This window comes from Orycteropus afer, unplaced genomic scaffold (genome assembly GCF_000298275.1).
Source record: "Orycteropus afer afer isolate SDZICR_OR568_19922 unplaced genomic scaffold, OryAfe1.0 scaffold00221, whole genome shotgun sequence".
Lineage (NCBI taxonomy): Eukaryota > Metazoa > Chordata > Mammalia > Tubulidentata > Orycteropodidae > Orycteropus > Orycteropus afer.
In genome coordinates this window covers 4,465,562-4,472,556 of record NW_006921808.1, presented here as the reverse complement: position 1 = coordinate 4,472,556, position 6,995 = coordinate 4,465,562, and the positions used below count along the sequence as shown (strand labels likewise).

General features: G+C 40.7%; 1 pseudogene; it reads right to left on the bottom strand.

Moving 5' to 3' along the window:
* Positions 1 to 5,132: 5,132 nt before the first annotated feature.
* LOC103203660 lies at positions 5,133 to 6,391 on the bottom strand (annotated as a pseudogene).
* Between the last annotated feature and the right edge of the window lie 604 nt (positions 6,392 to 6,995).

The following is a 6,995-nucleotide window of genomic DNA, read 5'->3' as shown; positions in this document are numbered from 1 at the left end:
ATGTTGTTGTTCTTGTAACCCCTACTGCCCTAAAGGTAGACAGAATCAGCACCTGGATACATCACTCTCACTTCAGGAAAGCTAACTTGCCGGAACAGCAGTCCGAATGAACAAACTGGAGAGCATGTTCAGATCCTGAAAACCCGTTGAAGGTCAGATTGACTCGAGACAATGAGAACTGAAACTTTCATCATCGCCTTAAGCCTCTGCCACCTTGGAACCAGCACGACTAATCATCAACCTTTCAAGTTTACTTGGCGAATTCACGACGGACCAACCCATGAAACTTTGAACTCTACTAACTCTACCACCCCCCTTAACGTATGGTGACCTGATTTGTTTTTTTCCCTTGGAAAAGCTACAGAATGTGGGTGGGCCAAATGCTATATTAGATCTATGGGTTTTTATGCTTGCTCAGAGTATAAAAGAAATGTCCAGCAATGTGGGGGGCTCCCTTGGTACTACTGCAAAAGTTGGAGCTGTGTAACTTCCAATGATTGGGACTGAAAGTGGGAGGTGAACGCCAATGATTACGTAAAATTCTCCTTTGCCGACAGCCCAGCTAGATGTACAGACCAAACTTCAAATGGAGAAAGGGACAAGCAGATAAAAGTTACATTCACTGAACAAGGAAAAAAAAAAAAAGAATTAACCAAGTGGAAGTCAGGGCTCAGTTGGGGCATTCAGGTTTATTCATTCCCTTACCCATCTGGGGTGATAACCATTTTACAGGAAGTAGAGCCCTTAGATACTGGGTCAGTAGGTCCAAATGAAGTGTTAAACCCCCCAGAAAAAGGAATTCTACCCCCCACAAGAAAAACATTGAAAGAATCAAGCACTGTAACCCCTGATATTACAGTAAGTGTCCCCAAACAACTCCGGGAGTCCAAGCCAATCCTCAGGACATAGACCCTCTTTGGAATTTAATGCTAGCAGCCTACCAAACACTTAACCATACTACTCCTAACCTGACTCAAGCCTGTTGGCTCTGTTACGATGTAAACTCCCCATTTTATGAAGCAATAGGCATTAATACCTCTTTCAGCTATTCTCATGACCTGAACCCAAAGAATCTCCTGGAAAGATCATAAGGTAGGAGTTATCATACAACGTATAACAGGAAAGGGCTTATGTGTGGGGAAACCACCCAACGCTCAAGAACATTGTGCCTCATATACAGAAATAAACTCGTCCTTTAGCTGGATCATTCCCAGGGAAGGAGGTTGGTGGCTTTGCTCAAGAGCTGGACTTTTACCCTGTTTAAACTTGAAAGTAATTAATCAGTCCTCAGATTGTTGTGTACTAGTAACTGTTCTACCCTGAATTCTTTACCACCCAGAGGAAAAGATGTATGTACACTGGAGCAGGACTAATAGAGTAAAAAGAGAACCATTCACTGCAGCCTTTACTTTAGCCACTCTATTTAGCTTAGCAGGGACCGGTATAGGAATAACTTCATTAACGTTGCAGAATCGGCGGGGGTTAAATCATTTGTTTCTCCAACAAGGGGGATTGTGTGCGGCTCTACTAGGGGAAGAGTGTTGCTTTTATACCAATCATATGGGAGTAGTTCGGGAATCTATGGCCAAGGTACGAGAAGGACTTGCCCTAAGAAAAAAGGAGAGTGAAACTCAGGAAGAATTGTTCGAATCTTGGTTTAATAACACCCCGTGGTTAACTACTTTGATATCTACTCTCTTAGGAGCCTTCATAATCCCTATAATTATATTAACTTTTGGCCCTGCATTATAAATAAGCTTATATCATTTGTAAAAGATCGAGTTAATACTGTACAACTCATGGTCCTGAGACAACAATATCAGTCCCTATTTCCTGTAACACGGGATGATGATTCCTCATATGAGTAACAAGAAAAAGGGAGGGAAGGTGAGGCCTGAATCCTAAGGAATGTGAGGCCTAAGTCCTAATGCCCTCCAGGTAATTCTTTAACCAGGAGTCTTTAGTGTGAGGCCTGAGTCCTAAGGAATGTGAGGCCTGAGTCCTAATGCCCTCCAGGTAATTCTTTAACCAGGAGTCTTTAGTGCCGGGAATTCCAGCACATCCTCCACATCTCAGAGCTTTACCTGGCTCCAGCATATCCGCCACGCCTCAGGGCTTTACCTCAAACCCCCTCCCCTCTTTTTCTACCCCCTAGCAACAACCAATCATTTGTACCCCTTTGCCTTAGTGTTACTCCACCCTATATTTTTCCTATAAAAATATAATAGTAGGAGAGCACGGGGTCTTTTGCCCAAACCACTGCATCGGTATAAGCAGAGACCCTAGCTCGAGCTAGCAAATAAACTTTCCTTTTGCTTTTGCATTATTGTGTTAGTGGTAACTTCCTCACGCCAACACTCCTTTCAAGACCTGAGTCCAACAATGTCTCTTGCTTTTAGGGTCACAGCAGAAGCAATGATTCTAAATGTCTCGAGAACATTTGGGGTTGAGCCATAATTAGTAATTAAATTGAATAACTGTAAAAGTATCCTTTATCTTCCTCTGACTATGTCTGGCAGAATCCACATTCTATCTACACACAGGTAAATGTCAGGTAATTTGGAACACTTCTCAGTAGCCTGTCTGGCTCATTTCTCAGAAGGAGATCATTGGGCATTTCTTCTGAGGCACTTCTGAATGGATTTAAAACTCCAAACTTTTCACTTAGCAACCAATAACATTATCCATTTGCACTACCCAAAACCCAAAATCAAACTCACTGGCGTCCAGTCGGATCTGACTCATAGAGACCCCTCCTTGGGTTTCCATGATGGTATCACTATGGATGTAGATTACCCAGCTTTCCTTCTGAGGAGTGGCTGGTGGGTTCGAAACTCCAGCCTTCTGGTTAGCAGTCAAATACCTTTGGCTATGCAAAGACTCCTCCAGAAGATATAATCTCAGATTGAAAGACAGTCTCTGACTAGACAGGGCATGACATCCTTCCACTGACATGGCTCTCCTTATTTTTTTTTAATCATTCCTCCCCAGGCTCACAACTTCATCACAGACCACCATCAGCATTTCAAAACTTTTGACCTAGAGGATACAATCTCTATCCGTCTTGCATTGCCTCTCTAAACACAGAAATGAGCTCCAAGCATCCACACGGAGAAAGAGAATTTGAAATTAATATACCACAGTTGAAAACAGAACTTCTCTTTACTAGACACTAAGAGTTTTGGAATCTGCAGATCTGTTTATTCACAACTTTATCCCTAGAACCCACTAAAGTGTGTGGCACATGAGTGTTCAATAAATATTTGCTGATGAAAGGAAGTGGGAAATGATATGAATAATTCTTGATTCTGTTAATCATCTCCTCCTTTACAGAATTATCTCCAACTTGACACCCTTGTTGTTAAACTACTCAAGCTCTTTTTTTCTTTTATACCTCTGAGACATTTTTCTCTGTCTTATCCTGCTGTTCACCGATGAGTGAATTTATTCATTTCTGAGATATTAAGTTCACATTTCCACTAAAGGATGACTAAATCAAAGACAAAGAAGAGTGGTTAGAGAATGAATAATGTACAAAAAAATCAAAGATAAAATAATCCCAGGATCCAGTATAACGTATGACTCCTTAGTAATTAAATATAGTTTTTGGAAAATTAAAATGATAGAGTCAACAATCCTCTGTTACGGGAAATAAATTTAAATGGTGATTTTTATATTAGAAATCTCATGAGAAATAACCAACCAGTCAACAAGATTAGCAGAGTACTTCTTAATAAAAATGTAAGTGCTTCCTTATACATTTCAAAATGCAATATTTAAAAACAAGCTTGGATTTAGGCAATTTTAATATTCTATACAAGTAAAATGAAAAGAAGAAGGGTGAAGTAATACTACAACAACCCAGTGCTAATATTTACTGTGCTGCCCAGATTCAGCTGAGTCCTCACTTCTTGAGTTCCTTGTATTGCTTTCAATCTGACTGCATTGGCTGTTTTATCACTGTGCCTACTCCAAAACTTCTTTCTATTCCAGAGCTCTTTGCTCTCATCCCTTCTTCTGCAGAGAGGACCTCACTTTCTACTACTGAGATGTAAGTCATTTGAAGTATGTTCTTTCACAATCTCTTCACCTCGGTCACTCCTCCTGCTCTTCCTTGCTCTTGACTCATCCTTTTGATTCCTTCAGGATCATAGTCCTTTCCCCATTTTCAGAGCTTCAGCTTCTGCTTAAAAACAAAACAACAGCAACAACAACCAAAAAAAAAAAAAAAAAAAAATATCGTCTCAAGTCCATATGCAGCATAGGGAATAGTCAGGAATAGTTACCTTTACCCCCAAAAGGGGGAAAAAAAAAAAAAAAAAAAACCCTCATAGTGACCCCCATTAAGTTTCCAAGGTAGTAAATCTTTATGGAGGCAGATTCTTCCATCTTCCTTCTGTGAAGTGGCAGGTGGATTTGAATTGCCAACCTTCTAGTTACCAGTCAAATGCCTTAGGTATTGCACCACAAGAACTCCTTCTTTATTTATGCCTACAAACATACTCATCTGTTTTTTGTTTTTCATAAGTAAACAAACAAATGACTATGGACTCAATTTTACCTTCATTGTACTTCAATCTTTTTTTTTTTTTTACTCTCCAAAAATATGCACAGTTCTTATTTGTATTTCAACTATTTACAAACAGAAAAGGCCTATCTTTTAAAGAAAAGACATTTTCTGAGTCTATAAAAAGTGCAGCTAATTTAAGGCAAATTTATGTGAATTATAAAAAGTGACTAATTCTCTGTATATATACATTTTCCAGTTTTAAAAGATGAGGTATCTTCCCCTCAAAAAAAAAAAAAAAAGAGAGAGAGAGAGAGAGAGCGTGAGAGAAAAAAAGAGGGCTTTATTTCTTTTCTGGCAGTGTTAAAAGGCAAGATCTTACTGGTTTCGGGATATCCTAGGTTCCTAAATATCATATTCTAAGTAAAATGATCCTTTTTCTTTTTCTTTTTTTAAATAAATTTTATATAGCTTCTTCAAACAAGCTAAGAGGTGGCAATGGTCTGCTCTAGCAGTCTAGAGGATTGGAGGATTGATGGCATAAATAAAGGATTGTTTTTGTTAGCTGAGTAGATATTAGGTAGTCCAGCATATGTATCTAGTTCCAAAATAATGCCTGATGAGGCTAGACACCTAAAGCTATGCTTAGCTCCAGGAATGAGTATTTTCCATCTCCATGAGAATCAAACACTCTCAAGCTCTTTGGTTCTGGCACAGGCAGAACCTAGGGAGTTCCAGATTTCCTGGTAGGTCAGCTATCTATCCATGTCCTGGCAAGTCTTTTGCAATAAATCCTGAAGATCTTCAATGCTTGAAATTCCTGGTAAGGAAATAAGTCTCAGCTGGGTAGCTTTCTCAGTGTGATATCCAAGAGACTGTGAAAATTTGGGCAATGATGATGGCTCTGATGTAAAACTCTGTACTTGCTCTTCATGGGCAGTCTCTGGAGGACTGGTGCTCTCAGGTTTGTTTATGACAGCACTGATCAGCTGCAGTTTTTCTCTGAGCTTGGATAACTGAGTATCTGAACTATCTTCTCCCTTTATGCTGTGGGTTTTTAGTGATTTGATTCTGTTGGTCACTTGATCCAAAGACTCTCTTTTCTGCTCTATGACCCATCTGTTTCCCATTCTCACTGTGGGTTTTATTGTCAAGTTCTGATGTGACTGAAAGTGATGGAGTGATTTGTTTGCTTTCACTGGTCTCCTTCAAGTAGTGCTGATTCACATCACTCTGCAGTATTTCCACGTTTTTCTTGTGTACATACACAGTTTTCTGTATTGCCTCCATAGCAAGATGAATACTGTTTAAAATGTTATCAACCGAAGCTACATTCTTCTGAAGTCCCTCTACAGTGAAGGCAGGCTAATTAAGTCAAAAGGTGACTTAACATTGGCTTTGAGATGGTTTACTGCAGAAGTCAACAGAGTAATCTGCTTATCATTTCTGTGATGTTTATCCAGACATTGTTCAAGCCTTGCTCTCCAGATTCAATATTGTCAAGTTGGTTTTGTTTGGGAATTTCTTGGAATGAGCTTTCCTGATTAGATTCCATTGTTCTAAATTTTTCTTTGCTGGCATCCAGGTCTTCCTTGAGAGCAACTTGCATCTACACCAAACCAACACAGGCCATGACTCAGGCCACGAGGATGACAAACGCACAGAGGGGATCACAGATCTTGCAGCATCATAAATAATCTCCCTTGACAAAATGAGAGGGACTTCAGACTACACAGAATTCCTCTTCTTCCTTGGAGCTGGACTCAGAGTCTGAGTCAGGTGGCTCAGTGTGAAGCAGCCAGTGGCCTAAGCCTTTCTGGGGCTTCTTTCTCCTGCTGCCCCAGCCAGTCTTATCAATATATTGAGCTCTTGATGCTTTTTCATCTTCTTGTGTGGGTGAGTGGAGCACCTACTCCTGAGCTGCCAGGTTCACACCTGATACCCAATTCTCTGGCTGCCTTGGAGCTGGCTGCCTTCTTGGGTGGGGAATTCTGAATCTGAAGTCCCACAGGTGGGACTAAGCAGATCCGCTGGGGGCTAAAGACTGGAGCCCAGAAGAAACTGGAACTCAATTGGGTGGGGGAAGTCACATAGAGGTAGCCAGGGAGCTGGTGATCCAAATGGACAAGGTCCTGGATCAGTTAGTTAAAAGGCTCGGGAAAAAAGGCAACTCCTTATCTCCTAAAGGAAGGAAAAAGCCAAATCAAGAATGATTTTCAGCCCTGGTAAGTACGTAATAATTCTAAGTATACTCCAGGAGTTGGGAAAATGCACCATAGATGGATGTTTTGGATTTCCAGGACAGGATTTCTAATCGAGAGAGAGAGAGAGAAAAAAAAAAAAAAAAAAAAAACTTGTTTTTGAATGGATAAAGAAGGGAGTCCAGAGCGAGACAGGGGGAACGTGCTACCCCTCTCTAGCTGGACAAGTGGCAGCAGGAGGGGGCTCTTACACCGTACCAGCCGGACATAGTCCTTGGTGCCAGAGA